This window comes from Lygodium microphyllum, chromosome 23 (genome assembly GCF_053477565.2).
Source record: "Lygodium microphyllum isolate KBCC chromosome 23, Lygodium_microphyllum_v1.1.10, whole genome shotgun sequence".
Lineage (NCBI taxonomy): Eukaryota > Viridiplantae > Streptophyta > Polypodiopsida > Schizaeales > Lygodiaceae > Lygodium > Lygodium microphyllum.
The window spans coordinates 26810204-26834959 of NC_141157.1; the positions used below are offsets into that span (position 1 = coordinate 26810204).

At 40.7% G+C, this 24756-nt stretch overlaps 1 pseudogene; it reads right to left on the reverse strand.

Moving 5' to 3' along the window:
* Window positions 1–2797: 2797 nt before the first annotated feature.
* Window positions 2798–23305, reverse strand: LOC148015984 (uncharacterized; annotated as a pseudogene).
* Between the last annotated feature and the right edge of the window lie 1451 nt (window positions 23306–24756).

The window sequence follows — 24756 nt, forward strand, 5'->3', positions numbered from 1 at the left end:
GAATGAAATGGGACTATGCCTTATGGCAGAGAGGTTGAGCTTTGCATCCCTCTTGTTTCCCATTCTCCTTGAACCAAGTGCAGCGTGAATCCACTTCGGACCTAGCGTTTTTCCCATTCTCTCTATTTGTGTCCCTCTCCCTCTCTATTTCTTTCCAATCCATCTCTCCACGAATAAAAGTAAAGAGAGATAAAATAATATACTTTAAAAAGAAAGAAATGGAAAGCAATGTTTCCCTCCCTCTCTTTATCTCGCTCTTTCTCACATCTCTCTTTCCCTCTCCCTCCCTCTCTCTCTCTCTCTTCATTTTTCTTTTTTCCTCAATCACTATTTTTCTATCTCCTTCCATGTCTCTATAGATGTCTTCCCTCTCCTCTATCTGTCTCCCTCTATTAATCTCTTTCCCTCCATCTCTCTATTTGACTCTCTCTCTCTCTCTCTCTCTCTCTCTCTCTCTTTCTTTCTCTACATTTCTCTCCCATCCCCTTTTTCTTTCTCTCTTTTTCTTTCTTTGTTTCCCTTTGAGAGTAGGATTTTAGAACTTGAAGAAAGCCAAAAATGTGCTAATGTTGTCAATTTGAAGTGAAAATTAAAGCTCAATGAAAGTGACCAACACATATTAATAATTTTAAGAAGTCATGGAAGACCGACTCGCAATAGTCTCAAATTTTTAATAAATTTTTAGGTGTTGAAAAATGAGGCGTACAAGTCTCATGCTCTACAAGATCTCGAGATGACGGTCAAGCAAAAATTTATGGATCAACGATTAGGTACTAGACATGGGATCTCACAAGGAACTTTGAATCATTCCCTAAATAGGGAAACCAAGGAAATTCCCTATCAATTCCCTAGTTAAAAATACACATACGTAGGGAAAATAAATTATGGAAAAAATGGAATATTTTCTAATTAGAGAAATTAGGGAATCACATGGGAAATTTCTTGCATGGGGGAATTTTCCTATGTAAGAAATTTCATACATAGGGTATTTTCCTATGTAGGAAATTTCATACATAGGAAATTTTCCTATGTAGGAATTTTCAAACATAGGGAATTTTCTCTATGTTGAAATTTTATCTAACTAGGAAATGTTCCATTTTTCCTATCATTTACTTTTCCTAGTTATGTGTATTCTTAACCAGGAAATTGATAGGGAATTTCCTTTTTTCTTCCTATGTAGGGAATGATAAAAAGATCCTTGAGTATAGCTATAAGGGCTAACATTGGCAACAGAAACTAGAGCAATGTATTTATAGCTATTATAGGACATTCCATGGATCAAGAGAGAAATCTATCTATAGTTGTTATAGTAGACCTACTATAATACTCTTAATGCCTCAAGACCTATATTTTTTCACTAATAAGACAATTCTAACACTTCATTCACTAAAAGAAATTATAATTTGTCACCACAGTCAAAGCATGAGAAACTTAGCAATACTCAAAAAATATAAGCTTAGTGAACACAAAAAAGGCCTCTGATTTTGAGATGTTGCAATCACACTAAAGCTTCAAACATTAGCATATATAAGAAGGTTCTCCAATAGCAACATTAGACACCTACTTGTAACAAATAACTTTTAAAATTGTAGACCTACAAGCTGGTGCTAAATGATGTATTGATTCAAGTGAGCTGAGAGAAAAAGCATAAGAATTTGATTATTAGTATTAACAAACAAGACCAATATCACCATCTAAAGCATGATATGACATACATGAGAGGATTCATCGCTAACAACATGAGACACATATGTGTAGCCAAACTTTTAATATAGTAGACATCAAGCAAGTGCTAAATGATGTATTTATTCCATCGAGGTAAAAGAAAAGCATAACAATTTGATAATTTGTACTAATTGAGAGGACCAATATCACCATCTAAAGCAGGATATACATAGTTATGATGGATAGAATCTGAGACGGACTACACCTACTAGACAAACTATCAACAACTATACTTATCCTCACAACTATATATTGAGATGCTCATGCCTTGAGAAGAATATGGGGCATCCCAATCATGATAAACACGCAACATCCAATTCAGATTTGTAATTATTGAAAGTTGGGACAAATTTAGAATTTTAGTCACATTGGTATGCATGGTATATCTTATCTATGATGTCATCAAATATATCTGCTAAATTCTTTGATGCTTTTTTATACTTCTTTAGTAACTTTTGATTCTACCAACATAATGAGATTGTGACTAATAAACAACACTTGAAAGATATAGGAATGCTTTAGGATTGATGTAAACACATGTATACTCCACAAAAATACCAAGCATCATCTCTGCAAGTATTTTTCTGTTTCTAGCAAGCTTACATAATCAACAACAAACAGGTATGAAATAGCATACATGGAAAATACATGAAAGATTTTAGCCAAAAAGAAGCTCAATCAATTTTTTAGAATTGCAACATTTAAAAACTGACTTGACAAGCCCTCTCTGTTCTCGAGCAACCTGCTCTTTTTCAACTAGAGTTGCTAGAGATGTAATGGGATCCATGTGTAAAGCCTCAAGGGTTCATCCTCTTGTAAACCTCTAATAGTAACTTACACAATTGTAGAAAGATCATATTCAATGTAAGCAATGGTATCATGCAATGAAACCTCTACATCATACCCATGAGACTTCCAAAAACAACAAAATCTCTTATGAATGACTACTTCCACAAGCTCGGACATTAGCAAAAGGTTTGGTATTATTGCTAACTTGTAGGAATAACAACTTTTTGACATTTGGGTCATAAGCATAAGCCGAACCTACCTCAACAGCATCCAAACTTCTGCCTTAAGGAGCTAGGTGAGGCAACAAAAGCACTTGCGGTAATACAAAGAGTGAGGCCAAGTTATGATTGTTGCATGTCTTAAAAGTCCAATGCTTTGACTCGTTAGTTGAGTCAACTTGAGAAGGAGGTGATGGTGGTAGAATGATCCTTGTGGTAGAGCGTGGCTCCTCCTCTATAGTACAACCAAATTCAGTGATATATTCAATCTTTGTGCTTGATTCTCTCGTCCTTGATGACTTGTGAGAGCCCTTAAAATCTTGATTCTTTTCATGAGAACCTTTCGACTGTGTCTTGTTGAACTTGGAGACTGGGAATGAGATCTAGACCTTCCCCCATTGTGTACCACCCAAGAATATCAAGATCCAACCACATGAACCAATTCCATAAGAAAAGCATCCTAGAAACAATGCAAAAGCAATCAACTAAGCACCTCCTTGATCTTGAGTAAGGTTCATATGTTGGACTACCTCTTGGCTCCCTACATCAATAAGCACATTGAATTAATGAAAAGAAACTCTATTCCAATGTGAAAATCGCGAGTGTCATGTTTCAATGTAGCCACCCACTGACACAAAATACAAACTATTGCAAGATCTGCCAGCAAACCTTTATGGATCATGATATGACAATTTGCCTCCCATCTAAGCACATAGCTTCTTTTTATCTCTCTTTTTCTTGTTGAGAAGCTTCGTGCCTCTCCTTTAGGTTCAACTTTCTTCTTTACATAGCAAAATCTGCTTGTGTGTATACTTGGCAACATGTAAGAACAATGTTCTTTTGCAAGTTTTGGTTAGATATGAAGCTTATTCTAGAAAACTTGGCACAAATAAAGGACACACATGCACACACACACACACATATGTGTGCTTTTAGTAAAATCATAATTTCCTTACAAGTATGTAAAAAGAGAAAACTTACCAATATGAGAGATTCACTCAGAAACTGTAATGTGCTATCTCATGAATGTACAATCAAAAAAGACTTAATGACAATGCTTTTTCTAGGAAAAATAAAAACAATTATCAAACACATCCTCAACATAAATCACTCACATGGCAATAATCTCATGCACGCAATCATGCAAACTTCCTTTAAAGTAGACAAATGTGATGTATGTACACACACAACATCCAAAACCTACTACAGTGAAAGAAAACAAATAAGAATATGATCAATGATTGATTTTACTCTCACCATGGCAGCATCACCTTTCACAACCTCTTTTTCTACTTTTTCTCTTCTTCTTTTTCCTTTCTCTCCATATATAGGAGCCAATTGAACTTTTGGACTCCATAATGTTTGGAAATTGTCTCTATTTCTTCATCTTCACTATCCTCAATGCTACTTTTCTCTTCATCTTCATCCTCTTCAAACCCATCACTATCAGAGTGTGCATAGTGCTCTTGACTCTTCCATCATATGCAAAACCCACCTATGCACATGTACATATACCTAGTTGGATAGCATGTGAAACCCATTGTCCATTGCCTCCAATTCTTGCTCAACATCCTCCAAATCTTGTTCATATTTGATTGAACAAGCAAACATACAACATAAATATAAACACAAATGTAGACCAAAACTTGACCTTATAAAATTTCAAAAACATAAATGTACTTGCAATAAAGGACATGACTATATCATTGTTATTATTAAGATGTAAGAGATTATAGACATCCATGCCATTTGTGTTTAATCAAACCTCAATAACGTTCAAAATTCACAAGTTCCTCTAGCTCTTCCTACTCTATTTTTCTCTTGGGGCACGATACCTCCCATCATTCTCACGAATGAAATCAAAGAGAGCTCTACCATCAAATCTTTCACATAGCAAACAAAGTAGCTATATGTACAAGACATATATTCAAACCTATCGATAAGGTTGTTTTGTTTACCATTCCATGGAATCTTGTAAGAAAAAGACACAATGTTGAAAGTTTGCACCTCATAATTTTTTGAGTCCCCCAAAATACAAACAACAATGCAACATCATACTTTCTACGAAACTCTATTTTCCATTGAAATGATAGGAACTTTAGTCATACTTAAGAGGTTGACAAATAGCCCATCCAAACTTTTTAAGATTCATGCAATGGAGCTCACAAAAGCAAACATGTTGAGGGCAAGTCTTAATATCTAAAAAGAAGGGGCAATTTTTTGCCAAGAATGAGGGTTTCATTTGAGAGTGGAGCAAAGTGAAACATTGCAAACTAAAAAATTTAGGATCCAAAGAGTGACAAACCTTGAGGATAAACTCAGAATTCTTAGGTCTCAATGTTAGGGTGAAGCATGAAATTGGTTTAATGACTTTGAAAGAAGCGTGAAATTTGAAAGAGAGAAATTGGATTATGAGACAATTAGAATTGCTTTTCTATCTAGATTTAAAAAGAGAGAGAGTTTGTAAGATTTGGGAAAAAATAGAAACTTGTGTGCAAAAAGAGGATCAAGGAGTTGAGGCCTTTACTAGGGAGTCTGAAATGTTGTGGGAATAATGGAGTTCGACATTATCAAAATGTGAGATAGCCCTAGGTATGTTGAAGATAGTTGTAGAAGGTGAGATAACCCCAAATATGTTGAGGATATTGTATTTTGTAACGAGATTAAGATTAGAAGATTGTAGAGTGAAATTAGAGGATAAGAATCTTGTAATGTGTCCCCCTATTATCTTCGGGACACGTCTTAGCAGTCCATCAGAAAGTATGTCTAGGAAGCTTCACCCGGCACTCCCATGGAATGTTACGAGGTTTGTGATCTAGGACTTTCCGTGTCTACCACGTAGCGGAAGTGTTGAGATATCGAGCTCCACTCGTGATATGCCAAGATGACCGTTGTGCATTTATGTCACCGACTTGTTAGTTGCAGATGCGGTTGGTACACCGCCCATGAATAATAGCTAGATGATAGCTATCCTTATCTACTCTAGTTTGTGGTTCAGTTAGTATGCCACCTTAGTTAGTTGAGTTTGGTTTGAGACCCATATATAGGGTTCTTCTATTTCTTTGTATGAGAGTTCTTTTGGCTTACACAACTAACAAGAGGAAAACTGTTTTCAGCCTCCATCTTTGTGTGTATTCCCCCACTGTGTAAGTGAGAAAGCTACAAGTGAGACTCCTTCCTTCTCTCCCACAATCTTGACATGGTATCAGAGCTTTGTTTATGGTAAGGATCTCAAGAAAGCAAACCAAGTTTGCGGTGTTTTGGTAAGAGGACTAGTGTTGCTTTCATTTTTTTGTTTTGGGAGCAAGTATTTGCAGGTAGACAGCCGAAAAGTGCAAGAGTGCATTGTCTCAGACTGAGATGCCCTTCGCGGTGTAGCAAGAGGGTAGTATATGATGTGGCAAGGGCTTTAGCCCTTGGTTGCTCAGTTTTTTTGATTTGAGGCCATTTCGCGGCCTGTTTTGGAGGCGGAAGTTTTTTGTACGCACTCAGGAAAAGGCCCTGTTTTATGCTGTGCGACCACTATTCTACAAGTCGGTGAAAATTTACCGTAGAAATTGCATCGTATGCCTATGCACAGAGACATTGGGAGTTATAGAATCATCCTTGTTTCCTGTTGATGCAAAATCGTCACTAGGAAGTGACTGTGTGGTCAAATACCACTTTCGTCAGTTTTGTAGATTTGCCCTTATGAGGTTGAAGCTGTGTTTTTTACAGTGATAGAATTTTTTGCAGTATTCTATAATGGCGTCTGATTCTCTTTCACAGATTGTCACTGAAAATCTTAACAAGAACAACTTCCAAGCATGGAAGTTTAGAATGACGAATTTCCTTATGGGAAAAGGATATTGGGAATTTGTTGCAAGAAATTAAGAAGAACCAGTTCTTCTTGATGTTCCCAATCAATAGCAAATGCATGCATTTAAAGGATGGCATGAGAGAGCCAGAAAAGTTATGTACTGGCTGTCTATCAGTATTTCAGACTCTATGATTGTGCATATTCAGGATGCAAGTATGCCAAAGGAGGCATGGGATACTTTGTCAAAAATGTATAGCACAAATATGCAAGCTAGGAAAATGCAGCTCAAGCAAGAGTTGCACAATGTGCAAAGAGAAAGTATGAGCATCAATGACTACCACATGAAGGTGAAGAAGATTGCAGATGCACTTGCTTCCATTGGGTCGCCAATGGAAGATGATGATTTAGTTTCCGTGACCTTGAATGGTCTAGGAAAGGATTATGCACAGTTCCGAACATCCATTTCCATCCCTGAAAGATTTCCTGATTTTGAGGCATTGATTGCTCTTCTAATTTCTGAGGAGCAGAGAAATGGTTGTGCATTTTCTTCAGGAGGAACTTCAAAAGAAACTGTCTTCTACTTAAATGCTGGAAGAGGTAGAGACAGAGGTAGAGGAGGCCGATCTGGAGGCCGTGATAGAAATCAAAATATGCAGCAAACTCAAGAAAACCAGTCCTATGGAGGAGGATGTGGTAACTCTAGAGGCAGGGGGAGCCAAAGAGGTTGTGGTGGATGGCAAAGAGGCCAAAATGCAACCAGCAATGTTGAATACTACTACTGTGGTAAAATGGGTCATATGGCTAAAGAGTGCTATAAAAAGTAGAATGACATCATGAATGGAAAATTGCAACAAGGGAATTATGCATCTTCTAGTAGATAGGGTGATGACAGAAATGAGCATTTGTTTATGGTGCAGCACATGAACAATTCTATAACAAGTACAGAAGAAAGCAATGAAGTGTGGTATGTTGACTCAGGTGCGTCAAACCACATGACAGGTCATGCAGAATGGATGCAGGATGCAAGGAAAATGGAAAAACCAGGATTTGTGGAGACTGATGATGATACTGCACATCCTATTATGCAGATTGGAAAATTTCCTTTGTCTATGCATGATGGGAAAAAGAAATACCTGTCAGATGTATTTCATGTCCCGAATATCACCAAGAATCTGGTTTGTGTTGGTCAATGGTTGAGCAGGGCTTGCAGGTCAGATTTAATTCTGATGGATGCTTTGTTGAGGATATGAAAAATAAAGGTCGCTTGATAGCAAAAGGAAAGAAGAAGGGCAGAATGTTTACGTTGGATGCAGACATGCCTGAATTGAGTGCATCAATGTTTGCATATGGGACCGGTGTAGTTGCAGATATTGATATCTAGCATAAAAGCATTGGTCATGTTAATGTACAGCGACTTAAATCAATGCAGGTCCAAAATATTGTTGCAAGATTGCCTAAATTCAAGGTTGCAGAAATGCATAAGGTATGTGAAGCTTGTCAATTTGGAAAACAGGCAAGGAAACCATTTCCTAGACATATTCAAGAGAGTAAGAAGCCATTGGAATTAATTCACTCTTATGTGTGGACTACTAAAGCTGCATCTATTAGAGGCTATCATTATTTTGTTACTTTTATTGATGACTAGCAGAAAAGTTTGGGTGTATTTTGTGAAAAAGAAAAGTGAAGTTTTTGGGCATTTCAAAACTCTTAAAGCTATGGTTGAAAAAGAAACAAGCTTGCAAATAAAATGCCTAAGGTCAGATAGAGGGGGAGAGTACCTCTCAAATGAGTTTGCAAGGTTATTGCAGGAGCATGGCATAAAGCAGCAATATTCATGTAGTCATACCCCACAGCAAAATGGAATTGCAGAAAGAAAAAATAGGCATATTGGAGAGGTATCTTGTGTCATGCACAATGAAAAAGACCTGCCTAATTTTTACTGGGCTGAGGCAGTTGCTACAGCAGTCTACATAATGAGCATGACTCCCACTGCAACAATACATGGCATGACTTCAGAGGAGAGGTATACTGGTAGGAAACCAGATATTTCTCATTTGAAAATTTTTGGTTGCATTGCCTATGTTCATGTGCTAGATGAGTTGAGATCCAAGTTGGATCCAAAAGCTGAGAAGTGCATCTTTATTGGTTACTCTCTACGCAGAAAGGGTATAGATGCTATAACCCTTCTACTCGTAAGTTTACAGTGAGCAGAGATATTGTTTTTGATGAGATGAGTAGCTAGTATAAACCATTAAATGTGATTGATAATGTAGATGCACAAAATGGTAATGCTGCACAGAATTCACAGCAGCAGTCACAAGATATTAGTGGACCTGGAGTGTCCTCTAGATTCACATTCTTCGCCATGGACAAGCAGATTGAGATCAAGAGAATCTTCTCAAAGCAATGCAGATAGTGGTATGCAGGTATCACGAAAAGGAAAAGAGAAGGTAGATCAGCTCATGTTTGATGTGAATGTAGGTCCCTCTTATGTGGATGGTGAATCCAGTGGCTCAGAACAGAGCATTGATGATGAGTTGGGTATTCCTTCTATTGTTACACATGGAGTAAGGAAGACCAGGGATGTTTTGAGAGCACCTGGAAATGAGTCTACTTTGCGTAGGTCTACCAGAGCTAGGTATCCTGTGGATAGGCTGAAATATGATGGATTTACAGCCATTCACTATGCCTATATAGTCAAAATGATACAGGAACCAGAACCCACTTCTTTTGAGCAAGCCATGGGAAAAGAAAAATGGGAGAAAACCATGGATGAAGAAATGGATGCTTTGGAAGAAAATGCTACATGGGAATTGGTACCTTTGCCTAAAGATAAGAATGCAATTGGTTGTAAGTGGGTTTATAAGGTGAAGCACAATGCAGATGGTTCTTTGAACAAATACAAGGCAAGATTAGTAGTCAAGGGGTATGCACAAACATATGGCATTGACTATGAAGAAAGATTCAGTCTGGTTGGAAGGATGGCAACCGTAAGAGCAGTCATTGCTATGGTTGCATCAAAGGGATGGTCTTTACATCAGATGGATGTAAAGAATGCCTTCTTGCATGGTGATTTGCAAGAAGAGGTGTATATGGAGCAGCCACCAAGTTATGTGTATAATGTTCATCCTGAGTTTGTTTGCAGGTTGAAGAAAGCCTTGTATAGCTTGAAACAAGCACCTAGAGCATGGTCTGACAAGATAGGACAGTATCTTGTCACGATTGGCTTTCAGATTTCCAAGGCAGATTTCTCACTTTATGTGAGAAAAACAGAGAAAGGTATTATGCTGCTTGTCATTTATGTTGATGATTTGATTATCACAGGTGATAGTGATGAAGATATCCTTCATGTGAAAATGCTATTGAAGCAGAAGTTTGAGATGAAGGATTTGGGAGAGCTGCATTATTTCTTGGGCATTGAGGTGATAAGATCACCAAGTGGGATATGGTTCTTGCAGAGGTAGTATGGATTGGACATGCTGTCCAAATATGGGATGACAGGTTGTAAGCCTATTTCAGTTTCTTTGGAGCAGAATGTGAAGCTGAGCGCAGACGTAGGTGAGCTTCTAGAAGACCCTACTATGTACAGGCGCATAGTAGGATGTTTGATTTATATGACTATTACCAGGCCAGATTTGAGCTATGTTGTTGGATTGGTAAGTCAGTTTATGCAGGCTCCAAGGAAACCGCATTTGGATGCGGCTAGATTCATACTCAAGTATGTGAAGTCCACATTGCAGTATGGACTATTTTATGAGACTGAGATTCAGATACAGTTGCATGGATACACTGCTGCTGATTGGGCTGGTAGTATTTCTGATAGACGATCTACCGGTGGTATGTGTTCTCTTTTGGAAGTGCTGCAGTCACTTGGAGAAGCAAGAAACAGCCTACAGTTGCCTTGTTGAGCACAGAGACTGAGTACAGGGGTGTAGCAATGGCTGCATGTGAGGTAGCTTGGTTGCATAAGCTACTTTATGATATGCATCAACCTATAGATGGGCCAGTTGTCATTTATTGTGACAATATGAGTAGTATACACTTGGCAAATAACCTAGTATATCATACTAGAACAAAGCTCATTGAGGTGCATTATCACTATGTGCGAGAGAGGGTTTTACTAGGTCTTATTGATCTAGTTTATGTCAGCACAGAGGATTAGGTAGCTGACATATTCATGAAGGCATTGGGCGTAGAGAAGCTGCGCAAGTTCAGAGACCTGCTTGGTGTGCAGGAATTGGGATTGAGCTCGCAGGGGAGTGTTGAGATATCTAGCTCCACTCGTGATATGCCAGGGTGACCGTTGTGCATTTATGTCACTGACTTGTTAGTTGCAGATGTGGTTGGTACACCACCTATGAATAATAGCTAGATGACAGCTATCCTTATCTACTCTAGTTCGTGGTTCAGTTAGTATGCCACCTTCGTTAGTTGAGTTTGGTTTGAAACCCATATATAGGATTCTTCTATTTCTTTGTATGAGAGTTCTTTTGGCTTACACAACTAAGAAGAGGAAAACTATTTTCAGCCTCCACCTTTGTGTGTATTCCCCATTGTGTAAGTGAGAAAGCTACAACTGAGACTCCTTCCTTCTCTCCCACAATCGTGACAGGAAGTATTCCAGCCGTTCCCACTTAGGACCAACCTGAATTAGGTTTTTCCCTATTGGTCATTTCCTAATGGCAACTAGCGTCGGACCCAAGCAAACTACTTTGCGCAGAAACGCCAATTCCGAAGCGGATTCATGGTGCACTTGGTTCAAGGATAATGGAAAACGAGAGGGATGTGAAGCTCAACCTCTCTGCCATAAGGCATAGTCCCATTCCATTCCCCTAAAACAACGTAAATCGGGATCATTTGTATCTTAAACTCTAGGTCAACGCTCTTGCTGTTCGTATTCTCTGACCATCTTCTGGCTGTCCATCGTGATTTGAGAAAAGCTCCCAGCCAACTGGGACCACCCATCCATAGAACGGACCTATGGTCACATCCACTACACTTTCATCAGGTTGTTTTAGTTATTCAATTACCTAACACATTTAGTTGGACATGTATCAATCAGCTTCTTTAATTAGCCCGTTGGGCACTGGTTCTTTCACGTAATCATATCACTTAACATAGAAAAGTAATATCAAACAAGTTCCCTTTTAATAGGTTATTATATTTATCTTTGAAATACATAAAGTCCAGCTCGTAGGCTTATCCACAATCCACTCGAAGGCTATCCAACAATCCATAGGGATCACTAATCCAAGATTTCACCTGTAGACTATTATGCGGGTCTCGAGATCCAATCTCGAGTCACGTTAGCCTCTTATTCAGGGCCCAAAAGGCGAGGGATTTACGGCCAGAGCCTCCCTGGCACCCAAGCGTTCTCCTACTCCAAGTAGTGCTCAACAGAGAGACCTCTCGCGGCGGGTTCGGTCCACTTTCTCGGCACAGTTAACAACCCCCTTGGTTAGGGTCAGGCAGGTAGTCGGGGGTAACTGAAGCTGCCTCTCCCTTCAGGCCTTCAACTTGAAGTATTAGGTATCCATTTATCTTTTAATTCATTGATCAAACAAAGCAAAACAGTGCTCTTAAATCTGTAACAAGCACAAACATTTCCATTGGTCATTTATTGTTGGCCAACTGCTAAGGAATGAATCCTTCTTTTCGAATGCATCCAGTACTCGATCCGGGATGACTTGCGACTTGGCAAGTTCCCCTATATCCTAGGTTAGGGCCGTACCCTATTAACCCGACTTGGCAAGATCCCCTATATCCTAGGTTAGGGCCGTACCCTATTAACCCGACTTGGCAAGATCCCCTATATCCTAGGTTAGGGCCGTACCCTATTAACCCGACTTGGCAAGATCCCCTATTAGGTTATAGCCTAATTCCAATTAATCACCCTATAACTTGCGCAACAAGATTCATGCTAAAACATGCAGCCTTTTACTAATAAATATACAGTTGAAAAATGATATTTATACCCATTTACTAAAGTTATGCAACTTAAGAATCATTTCATGGCTTGAAATTTCCTAGGGATTATTAGCACTTTTCATAATGACTCATTCCGAAGAAGATATGTCCTAATAATGAGACATGCAATTTATACTTCCATGCCTAAACAGAGTGCACTATCTTAATTTCGTTTTGTAAATGTGGACATTAATCTAAGTTCAGTTCATTGCAATGTATAAAACTACTTGCTTAAAATGTATGTCAATTTTCTACTCACTTTATTTTTGTATGGTAGGCGATGCTAAAACAGAGTTGAGTCCCAATGGCTTCAAAGATAGTTATCCAGAAGTGTGATGTGAAGAGAGAATCACGATTAGTAATGATTCTTCTGGGTAACTCATGTAGCTTGAATATCTCCTTGATAAACAATCTTGCAATGTCTGAGGCTTTATAGTTTGTCTTCACTGGAATAAGGTATGCAACCTTAGTAAGGATGTCAACCACAACCATGATGGAGTTGTATCCTGCCTGAACTTGGGGTAGGCCAACAACCAAGTCCATACTGATGAATTCCCATTTCATTTGGGGAATGTCAAGTGGTTGCAGCTTCCCTGGCATCATGACATGTTCGGCTCTGATACGTTGACAAGACAAACACTCGGTGACATATTTGAGAACGTCACCTTTAAGTCTCTCCCAATGGTAGCTCTTCCTAACTGCATTGAGAGTCTTGGCATAGCCAGGGTATCCTGAGAAAGGGGAATCATGAGCTTCCCACAATATCTTCTACTTAAGTGACTGGCTTGTTGGTATGCATAGCCTCGTTCTATAGTAGACAAGTCCACTATGGACATAGAATTCATGATACTTAGCTTGCAGCTTTTGATCCTGATCCTTGATAGAGATCTCCCTTAGCATCTTTTGATAGGTTGGATCATCGCATGCTTCCTCTCTAGCTAACTCAAGTATTGGATTGTTTGGCATGGATACTTTTGTAGCTAGAGATCTAGCTATTGATGGATTCTGCAAGATTAGGGAATTGAGGAATGCCTTGCGACTAAGTGCATTGGCAACTACATTTTCTTTTCCTGGTCGGTACTTGATCTCAAGGTCATACTCTTCCAGCACTTCAATCCACCGTCGTTGCCTCATGTTGAGCTCATTCTGGGTAAAGATCCACTTGAGACTCTTATGATTAGTCACCAAAGTAAACTTGTTACCCAACAAGTAGTGTCCCCAAAGCTTTAGAGCATGGATAACAGCTAGCAATTCTAGATCATGTGTAACATAATTCTTCTCATGACTCTTCAGTTTCCTTGAAGAGTATGCTATAGGATGGCTTTTCTGCATGAGCACACATCCTAAGGCAAGTGTGCTAGCATCAGTTACTACCTCGAACTCCTTACTGAGGTTTGGAAGCTTTAGGATAGGTGCTGATACAAAACTTTGTTCAATCTGTCGAAGCTAGTTTATTTGGGAGTTGACCATGCAATGGATGTTTGCTTCTTCAGTAAGTCCTCAAAGGTGCTGCAATCAAAACATAGTTTTTGATGAAAACCCTATACCATCCTGTCAATCCAAGAAAGCTGTGTATTTCTTTGACAGTTGTTGGTATTGGCCATTCGAGCACATCTCTGACCTTGGCTAGATCCACTGAGATTCCTTTTGCTGATAGGATGAATCCTAGATATTCAATCTGACATTTGAAGAATGCACACTTCTTCATCTTAGCTTACAGCTTATGTGACCTCATCGTCTCAAGGACAATCCGAAGTTGGGGTTCATGATCTTCCTGTTTAGAATAGACTAAAGTGTCGTCAAAGAAGACGAGCACGAAGTCATCAAGATATGGCCTAAAAATATCCTACATTAACCTGTTGAAGGTGGCAGGTGCATTCGTAAGCCCGAATGACATAACTAGGAACTCAAAGTGCCCATATGTTGTGTTGAAGGCCGTCTTGGGGATATCTTCTTCCTTGATCCTTATCTGATAGTAACCCCACCTAAGATCAATCTTGGAGAAGATATTTGCACCTTGAAGACGATCAAGAAGCTCATCTATTCTAGGAATAGGGTACTTGTATTTTATAGTTGATTGATTCAACCCTCGGTAATCAATACATAGTCGAAGTGTCCCATCTTTCTTTTTCTGGAACAGTACTGGAGCTCCCCATGGTGAACTGCTAGGAAAGATGTAGCCCTAATCTAGCAGTTCCTTGAGTTGTTCCTTCAGCTCAATTTCTTCTGGTATGGACATTCTATAAGGTCTCTTTGCAATTGGCGCAGCTCCTAGTACTAGCTTAATCACATGATCCACTTCTCTTTGAAGTGGGAGTTCTGTCAACTCTTTAGGAAATACATCCACGTATTCCTTTAGCCAAGAAGGTCCTTCACTAGACTCTTGCTTCTGATCTAACTTGTTGAGCTTAATTAACTAGACAGGTAATCCTTTTCTGACTCCTTTTATGATCTAAGATGCTTTGGCCAATTGGATTTTTGGCACTCCAGCCTCACCTTGAGTTGTGACTAGATCCCCTTCAGAGTTACGAAAGGAAATTTGTCTCTTCCCACAATGAATGTGGGCGTCATTAGGCTTAAGCCAATCCATTCCGAGTAGACACTCATGGATACCTAAATTCATGACTCTGAATTTGACCAAAGCCTTCTTTCCTCCTAGAAAGAATTCCACCTTAGCAGCTTGCCTTGTACAAGTAACCTCACGACCATTTTTTGCCAATTCCACAAGCAAGATAGGTGCTTCTACTGTGTCTATTCCTAGTCTTTTTGCACAAGCTGGTGAGATAAAGCAATGTGTAATGCCACAATCAATCAAGGTCTTGAAACTTTTACCTTGATATTCCGACGGTGTTTGAATCACCGAGAACTGGTGATTTGGCCCTTTCTTGTGTAGAGCGGCATGGACTGTTGCCCTTTCAAATTCTTCTTCCACGGTCGGATCTTCTTCTAAACCCAAAGAGAAACAATAACCAGAAAGTGACTTCCTGGAATCAATGTCTCCTGCCCAATCTGAGTCACAGTTCCCCACTAGAGAAGTTCCGAAACTGTATGTGATACCATAGTCAAGAGTTTTCTTCAAGTATCTGAGCACCCGCATCCCAGCCTTCCAATGACTCTCATGAGGTTTGTTTGAGAACCTGCTCAAAACACCAACAAAACTGATATCTGGTCTGGTGTTACACAAGTAGATCAGACTACCGACCAACCTCCTATACCTCCCAATGTCTGCTAGTGCTGATGTATCCTCGACGGATAACTTTGCATTCACCTCCATAGGTGTAGCTATCTCCTTGCACTCGGTCATGCCAAATGCCTTCAAGATCTCCCATGCATACTTCTTCTGAGAGATGAAGATCTTTCCTGGCTCTTGCCAAACTTCAATCCCCAAACAATAGTGCAGCAAGCCCAAGTCTGTCATTTCAAACTCAGAACTCAAAGCCTTTCGAGTTTGGTTGATCATATCTTCATAGTCACCTGTAATAAGAAGGTCGTCCACATATAGGACAATCACTACAGACTTTTTACCATCCCTGTAAACATACAAGTTAGCATCTGAGGCACATCTTTTGAAGTTTAGGTTTAAAAAGAACCTATCTATCCGCTGGTACCATGCTCTGGGGGCTTGTTTCAGCCCATACAATGCCTTCTTCAGTTTACACACTTTGTTCTCAGAATGGGGGGCCTCAAACCCTGGTGGCTGAGCCACCTACACCTCCTCCTTGAGGTCACCATTTAAGAACGCTGACTTAACATCCATTTGGTATACTGGCCACTTCTCATGGGCAGCCACTACAAGTACCGTGCAAATAGTGGTCATTCTGGCAGTTGGGGCAAATGACTCTTGAAAATCAAACCCTTCAACTTGTGAAAATCCTTGGGAAATTAGTCTAGCTTTGTACTTTTCTAAGGTACCATCAGCCTTGTACTTTACCTTCCAGATCCACTTGGTGCCAATAACCTTCCGCTTTTATGGTCGATCCACTAGCTCCCAAGTGTCATTCTTCATTATGCTGTCATACTCCGCCTGCATAGCAGCCTTCCATGATGGATCTGCAAGTGCTTCTTCTAAGTCAGTTGGCTCCTTTACTTCTCTCATAATCTCAACCATCAAGGCCATATTGACTATGTGAGCAGAAGCCCTCCTTTGCTCCTCTATTCTCTGAGACCTCCTTGGTCCGTCTGCCTTCTCCTCAACAGATGCAAGCATAGGATTATTGTGCTCATAGAGCTGCTTCACCCAGCGGGCAATGGCTTTTCCAGTGGGGTGATGTCAGGTTGGTGAACTTTTTCCTCATCATCTGAAAATGATGCTTCCTCCTCCTTAAGGATAGGGATAGCTCTCGGGACAGGTTCATAGTGGACTACTTCTTCGCTTAATGATAAAGTGGAAGAACTTGCCTTCTCCTCCTCCACTCTATGCGGCTCCTCCTTGAACACCACATCACGGCTCGCGATGATCTTCTTTGCCTCTTGGTCATATAATTTGTAAGCCTTCTGCTCATCACTATAACCCAAGAAGATACATTTTCTGCTTTTTGGTTGTAACTTGTTTCTCTTCTCATCTGGAACATGTGCATAACATTCACATCCAAAAATTCTGAAATGTGAGACAGATGGTTTCTTACCAGTGTAAGCCTCATGAGGTGTTTTTTCCTTGAGAGCCTTTGTATAGCTCTGATTTAGAATGTAGACTGCAGTATTAACAGCTTCAGCCCAAAAATGGTTAGGCAATCCCTTTCCCTTTAGCATGCATCTTGCCTTCTCCACAATGGTGCGATTCCTGCGTTCCACAACACCGTTCTGCTGAGGTGTGTGAGGCGTCGTCAATTGACGCTTGATCCCTTTGCTCTTGCAAAAGCCTTCAAACTCCTTTGAGTTGAACTCACCACCACCATCTGTTCTAAATTTCTGCACACTTTTCCCTGTTTCATTCTCAACAAGTATTAGCCATTCTTTAAACTTACCAAACGCTTGAGCCTTATCACGAAGGAAGTACACCCACATCTTCCTACTGTAGTCGTCGACAATCAACATAAAATAAGAAGATCCCCCCAAGGCCTGTGTAGGCATCTTACCACACAAGTCAGCATGCACCAACTCTAGAGGAGCCTGTGCTCTATTCTTGCTTTCTTGTGGAAATGCCTTTCTCTGTTGCTTGCCCATCATACAAGCTTCACATGGTTCCTTCAATTCAGTTATTGTAGGTAGGTGAGCAACCATACCTTGCTTTTGCATCTCCTTCAATACTGCAAATCCGATGTGTCCAAACCTTTCATGCCAAAGCTTACTTGTGCCCACTCCAGCGGTGGTTGTAAGAGCACTTAGCTCATACAGGTTTTTCCTTCTTTCTCCTTTGCCAACAATTGTGCCAGCACTATCAATAATTTCTGCACCTGCTTCTTGAACCTCACTTCATGACCAAGATCAGTTATGGCAGCAACTGATAAAAGATTTCTCCTGATTTCAGGAACATACAACACATTTGAAAGCTTTTTGACTTCACCATTTGCAACAACAAAAGAAATAGTACCTGTGCCTGCAGCAGGGCATTTAGCATCATTTCCAACCGTCACAATGATGGATTCTTGTAGAGGCTGCATAGAACTGTATAGACCTTTCTTGTTGGTCATGTGACGGGAGGCCCCACTATCCAACACCCAAGAGTCAGTGGTAGATTCTTCTTGCGCCGAGGAGCACACTTCCTCAATGGTCGCCATGAATAATTCCAACTCTGCTTCAGCCGTATTGGCTGTCTCTTTCCCTTTATTTTTAAGGGTACCATTCTTTTCATCTGCCTTCTTGACACGACAATCTGCAATTGCATGTCCTTTCTTCTTGCAGTAGAAGCACTCTCCTTGAAACTTCTTCTTGCCGCCCTTCTTCTTTTTGTCACCATCATTTTTGGTGGAGGAAACACCTTTGCCTTTTGCATTGGTAGAGAATGCAGCATCTCCATTGTTGCTTCCTTCTCGGGCTTTCAGCCTCAACTCCTCCTCCATTAATAATGCACAAAACTCCTCAAAAGTCAAAGCTTGAGGTCTCACCTGAGTATTAAGGGCAGTTACTAGTCCATCAAACTTTTGTGGACAAATCCGAAGACACCTCCGAGCTAGCTCTTCGCTAGTCTTTTGTATCCCAGTACCAGCCATCTGGTCGCGCAGATTCTTAATCCGAGTGATGAATGGTTCAACCGTCTCTCCTTCAACAAACTTCTCCGCTGCTAGTTGATTCTCCAAGTTTTGAATCCTTGTTTGGTTTCGTGTTTCATACTGACTCCTTAGTACATTCCAAGCTTCTGACGCTTTGGTTGTATGCTGAATCAAAGTCAAAACACTGTCAGAACAGCTTGTAACTAAGGCACACAATGCATCTGCATTCCTTCGTTTCCAAGCTCGTAGAAGATCTGCATTTGGAGGAATCATCACACTAGGATTTGATGGATCGGGGGTAGGCTGTGGTTCTGCGTCAGTCCCCAGCACAGTCTCCAAAAGCTCATAAGAATCAAGGATAGTTGTAATTTTGAACTTCCACAAGGTGTAGTTTGTACCATCTAACTTGCCTTCGCTGAAGGTTGGTGGACGAATCCTCAGTGTTTGAATAGCCGGTACAGCAGCACCACCTCCTACACCGCTTCCTGATGCGCTAGAACTGCTTCCCGGAGTCGACATAGTTTCTCTTTGCTGTTGAAGCCTTTGCCTCTTGCACGGTCTCCGATCTCTAGAGCAACCTGGGCTCTGATACCATGTAAAATATTACACGGCGCAGCGAACATAATCTGAGAAAGAGATAGAGAGTACACAATAGATAAGAGGAGAATCAGTAAATTCTTTAACTCCAAACAACTGATACAAAGATGGCTCTGTCCACCTGTGTGCTTCCACTGTGCGAAGCTTAGATGGCGATCTAGACAGAAGATAGGTGAAGAGCTTAAGGCTAGCTGGAACAAGAATTCTGACTGGGTGAAAGATGAGTGAGTGATGGCTGCGAAGGGGTTTAGCTTTTATAGCCTGCGAAGGTCATTAGGTCGGCCTGCTGACACCTACCATATGAGCCTCCACTAGTCGGCCAGGGAATATTCCAGGGAATATTCCCTTTACCATCGGGCTGGGGGCACTGCCCCCGGACCCCACAATAGGGGCCCCTTTTAACTCCCTTACACCGCAACTCGATGCAATGCGCCTCGAGTTGCTACCAGCTTAACCACTCTGTCTAACCCAAAGATTAGACCCACAATGGTCACCTTTTTGCCATCCGGTCACATAGACCTCATCTGATATACAAGTCAGGACTCCACCAATGTCCGGGCTCACACTTGGCTTCTCCTCATAATGGGGGCCTTACAAGTTTGAGCACCATGGATCATTGGTAGCACCTAATGAGGGTGGGGCATTGATCATATCTAACATTGGATAGATGAAGGCACTCTCAACCATCAATATCCCTAGTTTATCTCAAGATGAGGACATATCGATTCCTCCAAGGGGGAGAGAAATGTAACATTCTAATGTGAACTACTTCTAATAGGAAATTGGTATAATTCTTTTATTAAGTAAAGATAAAAAAAATTCCCCTCTCCTCCAGCCGACAGTCGAGCTGGAGGAAGAGGGGAATAGAATGTAGAGCAAGCTCCTTGCTGGAGCTTGCTACTCTGAGCATGTAGCTCAACACGTGGGCGGGGGGGGGGGAGAATCTTATCCCCTCCCCTATCTATTTGAGGGGGCACAGGCTGAAAGGGACGGGGGTAGAGGTCGTGAAGAAAACAGAGTGCTGCCCCACCATGACGCCGTTCTGAGGCTGTGAGTGAGAGAGAGGAGACCTTGAGAGAGGGGAGGAACGCCGTGGAGCTGCTGGAGGAGGAGACGTCGTATCAACCAGTCTTGTTGTCTACTGCCACTCAGCACTGGCATCGTCACGTCACTGCCGCCGTTTGTAGCTAAGGCCCCCCCTGCCCCACATGTCTTCAAAAGCTTCTAAAGCTTCTAAGGCAGGGGGCTCTATAAGCCCCCTTTCCCCCCCCAAAAGGAATCTGACCATAAAGGTCTTATTTTACCCCCCGTGTTTTAAATTTTCTTTAGTCCCCCTTCCTTTGTGGCATCTTGAAACCCCCCTATCTTAAAACCCCCTTAGGCCCTTCCTGTAAAACATGCAAAATAAAGGAAGCATAAATGCATTTCTAGCAAATATCTTTATGCATTGAAATGAATTAAAAATTAGATTAATGTCCATTAAAATAGTATACTTTGTTTAAGCCTAGAAGTATAAACTGCATCTCGCACTATTCACCCATATCCTCTTCGTAATGAATCATCATGGAAAGTGCAAGGCATGAAATGATTCTTACAATGCATAACTCTAGGAAATTATCGTTTGTCAATTGCATAAATTATCAAGAAAAAGGTTGCTTGTTTAGCATGAATTTTGTTCGCAGTCATAGGAAGATTAGTTGGAATTAACCTAATGTATGCTTGACCTTAAATCGATAAGTTAGGGTTGAAAAATCAATTTACGCATAGACAACGAGTCATGTGAAAATGATCACGTAATTATCTTCCAGAATTAAACAAATTGGCATAAACCTAAAACCCCTAAACCGCGGAGTACTCATTTAGAATGAGTTAAATTCCAAGAAATTCACTAGGAATTAATACGTAACCTAATCATTACGTATTGAAAATCCTATACCTAAATACTTGCCCACTTTCATCGAAATGTAGGGACAGTGAAACATATTTGGAAAGTGAGCTAGGGTTGTCCCTAAGACTCTTATAAGATGGAACTTGGAACCGCTAGGTCTAACGACATCAGCCTAATGTAATCAGGAACAGATTGTTTCGTGACTCCGTTCAATGAGTAGAATAAGTCTCATAGTTCGATGTGACACTTGTGCAGCAAGTGCAGAGTCATATGATCTTGTGATTGGATCATAAGGGAATGGCCAAATTCTCGCAATGAGGTTGGCAGGTCCTTACGCAAGTTATCTTGCAAGAGGATGAATAATCATCCTAATTTAGTATCTTTCTGTAATAAAGAAGATTGCTTGGAAGCAATAGACCAACCGATAAACTGAAATAACCAATGAACTTAAGGTTTAACCAAGTCGGGTTAATAGGGTACTCCCTAATCTAGGATATAGGGGATCTTGCCAAGCTGTAAGTCATCTTGGATCGAGTGTTGGACGCATTCTAAAGGAAGGATTCATTCCTTAGCAGTTTGCCAACAAAAACGACCAATGAAAATGTTTGTGATTGTTACAGATTTAAGAGCACTGTTTGGCTTTGTTTTGATCAATGAATTAAAAGTTAAATGGATATCTATACTTCAGGTTGAAGGCCTGAAGGGAGAGGCAGTTTCACTTACCCCCGACTGCCTGCCTGACCCTAACCAAGGGGGTTGTTAACCACGCCAGGAAAGTGGACCGAACCCGTCGTGAGAGGTCTCTCTGTTGAGCGCTACTTGGAGCAGGAGGACGCTTGGGTGCCAGGGGGGCTCTGGCCATAAATCCCTCGCCTTCCGGGACTTGCACAAGAGGCTAACGTGAGTCAGGATTGGATCTCGAGGCTCGCATACTAGTTTGGGGGAGAAAACTTGGATTAGTGATCCCTGTGGATTGCTGGATAGCCTTCGGACGGATTGTGGATAAGCCTACGGGCTGGACTTTTTGTATTTCAAGGATAAATATCATAACCTGTTATAATAAGAAACTTGTTTGACATTGTTTTTATATGTCAAGTGATATGATTATGTGAAAGAACCAGTGCCTAACGGGCTAATTAAAGAAGCTGATTGATACATGTCCAACTAATGTGTTAGGTAATTAAATAACTAAAACAACCCGAGGAAAGTGCGGAGGATGGGCCATAGGTCCGTCCTACGAATGGGTGGTCCCAGTTGGCTGGGAACTTTTCTCAAATCATGATGGATAGCAGGAAGATCACCAAAGAATACGAACAACAAAAGCGTTGACCTAGAGCTATGATTGATCCCGATTTACGCTGTTTTAGGGGAGTGGAATGGGACTGTGCCTTATGATAGAGAGGTTGAGCTTTGCATTCCTCTCATTTCCCATTCTCCTTGAACCAAGTGTAGCATGAATCCGCTTTGGACCTGGCGTTTCTACGTAAATTAGTTCGCTTGGGTCCGACGCTAGTGTCGTTAGGAAATGACCAATAAGGAAAACCCTAATTCAGGTCGATCCTAAGTGGGAACGGCCGGAATACTTCCGCTACGTGACAGACGCAAAAAGCCCTAGACCGCAAACCTCGTAACATTCCATGGGAGTAGCGAGCGGAGCTTTCTAGACATCCTTTATGATGGACTACTAAGACGTGTCCTAAAGATACAAGTGGACACGTTACAGTACTAGAGTTCCTCTCTTTTTCTTTGCACGCTTCCATTAATATCCATCTTTCAAGAAAAACCCATAAGCTTTTCTTTTAATCCTTTTGAATTCAGCTTCAGACCACTCAACCTTCTTTGTCATGAGGCTAAGATATTGGCCTATTTTTAGCTAATCATCCTCATACAACTCTTTCAAAAATTGTGTTCTCACTAAAGCATAACACTAAAGATGCTTTCTCTCTATTTCCCATCTCCTCTCCATGGCTATACGTTATTTTCTTACTATTAAAACACTTGTTACAATAGTTGTACGTGCTTTATTTGTTGTTATGACAATTGTATCTACATTAATGACAGTTGAACTTGCCGATTTCAGATCTATATTTGCAATAACAGCATATGTATACTCATTCCCTACTATCATGAAGTCATTTCCAACACCTATCACATTGTCCTCTTCATCTTTCATTAGCTCCTCCTCATCTTCAAACCTAGATTATGAAAGAATGAAAGCCATGGGATTTTCTATACCTGTAATATGTTGAAAATCAAGGTTAAGTGACTTTATATATGCATTCCATCGTAACATGGCAATATCAAAAGTTGAGAAATTTGCTATCATGCCCAATATAGGTAGACAACTATTCTCTACCACTACATGAGCTTCAATAAAATACTCCATATCACACTTAAGTGCTCTCACTACACCCCAAAGCTCTCTTTTGCCTTGAGAATACCGTTGTTGCCATTCATTGAGGACCTTTGTTCCAAACCAAATGGCATACTTATTCCCATCAGCATCATCCTAACCCACTGCCCACCAACCAATGCCAATTGGATTTGTATCCACGGTGAGAATAATAGGTTGTCCATTCTCATAATTTGCTCTCTTTAGTGTTGGGACTAAAATCAATAAGCTCTTTAAATTTTGAACTCCCTTTGTATGCTATTTACCCCACCAAATTTTTTTCCATTTTCTCAAGAGCTTATATAAACTTTTTCCATTTTTCCATTTTCTCAAGAGCTTACATAAACTTTCATTCACATGAGAAAACTATAGAATCCATATAAAGTAAAAGATACATGTACTCAAAAATATTCTCACCTTGGATACATTAGAACATATCTCCCGCATCCTGCTTATGGCATCAGTCTTTGCTGGTGAGGGCTTTCTCCCATATGGTCCACACATGTGCCCAACAACCAAAACTTCCTTCATTCTAAAAATCAACCTTTCTCTTGCTAGAGTCAAATGCACTTATTCAAGATAGCTCAAAATCCTCTCACAATCAATAATATGATTAGCCACAAATCTTCTACATCCATACTCATTCAACTCTTCATTTTCTCATAGATATCACATTCTTTGTGTAATATTCCACGTGAACTGCATATGATTTTGGAGAAATAAATTTTTTTTATTTCCCCCTATCTCTCCACCCGACTGACGAGCTGGAGAGGGAGGGAAATAGAAGGAGCCATTAAGCTCCTTGGTGGAGCTCGGAATGAGGGGGGGGACATGCATGTCGACACGAAGGGGAGGGAAGATCCCCCTCCCCTCCACTATTTAAATAACGGACCAGAGATGAGGAGGATGACGGGAAGACTGCTGCTGCCTGCTGTGCCGCCAGGAGATGCCATTGTTAGCCTGAGAGAGGGAGGGAAAGGAGAGAGTCATGAACTGCTGTGAGGAAGGAGAGAGTGGTATATGGCTGTGAGGAGGGAGGAGGTGTTGTATAAAGCTGCTGTTCCAGGCAGAGTGCCGCCTCTCTCTCCCTTGATCATCGATTGCGCCAGGCCATGGAGCCGTCGCGACTCTATTGAAGCGTGTCGTGAAGGGAGAAGGACAAAAACTGGCTGCCATCAGTGTCATCAAATCGTCTTCTTCCTCCACGTGGTAGATTCCATGGGCCAGAGAAG